Source organism: Suricata suricatta, unplaced genomic scaffold (assembly GCF_006229205.1).
Source record: "Suricata suricatta isolate VVHF042 unplaced genomic scaffold, meerkat_22Aug2017_6uvM2_HiC HiC_scaffold_208, whole genome shotgun sequence".
NCBI classification, from domain to species: Eukaryota; Metazoa; Chordata; class Mammalia; order Carnivora; family Herpestidae; genus Suricata; species Suricata suricatta.
The window spans coordinates 2786-4704 of NW_021865770.1; positions in this window are offsets into that span (position 1 = coordinate 2786).

Genomic DNA, 1919 nt, shown 5'->3' on the forward strand with positions numbered 1-1919 from the left:
AATCTGCTTCAGGCTCTAGGCTCTGAGCTGTCAGCACAGAGCCTGAAATGGGGCTTGAATTCACAAACTGTGAGATCATGACCTGAGCAGATGTCTGACCCTCAACCGACTGAGCCACCCAGGTGCCCCTCGAATGTAGGTTTTAAATAGTTCCATGTATAAAAGGACTTACCAAAGTCAACACCCAAGAAACAAATGATCCAGTGAAGAAATGGGCAGAAGAAAACATGAATAGACTTTTCCAAAGGAGACATCCAGATGGCTGACATATGAAAAGATGCTCACCATCATTCATTATCAGGGAAATACAAATAAAAACCACAATGAAACACCACCTCACACCAGTCTGAATGGCTAAAATAAACAACTAGGAAATAAAAGATGTTGGCAAGGATGTGGGAAAAGGGGAGCCCTTTTGCACTGTTGATAGAAACACAAACTAGTACAGTCACTCTGGAAAACACCATCAAGGTTCCTCAAAAAATTGAAAATAGGAATACCCCACAACTACAGCAACTGCACTACAAGGCATTTATCCAAAGGGATACAAAATGCCTATTCGAAGGGGCACATGTACCCCAATGATTACAGCAGCACTATCAACTATAGCTAAGGTATGGAAAAAGCCCAAATGTCCATCAGCTGACAAACGGATAAAGACGATGTGAGATACACACACACACACACACACACACACACACACACACACACACACACACACAGTGGAGTACTACTTGGTGATGAAAAAGAACGAAATCTTGCCATTTACAACAACCTGGATGGAACTAGAATGTATTATGCTAAGCCAAACAAGCCAGAGAAAGACAGGTATCATGTGATTTCACTCAGATGTGCAATTTGAGAAACTCAACAGATGAACATCGGAGATGGGAAGGAAAAATAACACAAAAACAGAGAGGGAGACAAACCATAAGAGACTCTTCAATACAGAGAGGAAACTGAGGCTTGCTGGATGGGGATGGGTGGAGGAAGGGGTTAAATGGGTGACAGCCATTAAGGAGGGCCCACTTCGTGATGAGCCATGGGTGTCCTACGTTAGAGATGAATCACTGGGTTCCACTCTTGCAGCGAAGTCTACAGTGTAAAATAACCAACTTGAATATAAATTTAAAAAAGAAGGAAAATGAAACCACTTATTTTCATTGATTTTTTTTTTTAAGTTTGAGCATGTGTGGATCTAGGAAGACCCACAAGTTTTTGGCAGCAGAGGTAAAGAAGAAATTCATAAAATGGAAAAAATAGTTACATGTAGAACTAACTTTTTTAAATGAAGGAAAGAGGGACAAATGTCATCTTCAAACGTGTTCACTCCCAGGTTGGTCCAACTGACCAGCTGGGTAATAGAGGGAAAGAGTATCTAATGCTGGAAATTACATCAGGAACACAAAATGCGTCCCAGGTGGGTCTTGCCTCGAGATTTCCCGTAAGTGTTTATTAGTACTTATCTCTAGATCCCCTGCCTCAAACACCCTACAGGCCACTAACACGAATCACTAACACTAATTACAGGTTCCTTGATAAACATGAGAATTTTCGTGGATCCTGAATTTCCCATTTATCCAAGCATCACTGGTGATAGTAGGGCTCAGGTACCCAACTGCTCTTAGCTTTCTCCACATGCTGAGCAGGCACGGGACAGAGGAGCTTGGGGACTGGCCGACACTCCGAAGCTGAGGTGTGTATCAGGTGGTTATCCTGCACTCCCTGACGGGCCTCCTGGGAGTGTGATTTCGGTTTCCAAGAAACGCCATTACATCAGGCTGGGTGGCCTCAAGTTGAGGAACCAGTGCTGATGTAGAGTCCTTTGATCTCCCCCTGTCTTTTCATGGGTTTGGGGCCCTCGACAATGGGCAGCCTGGACAGTCCTATCACATTGCCTGTTAGGAACAGAGTCCTAG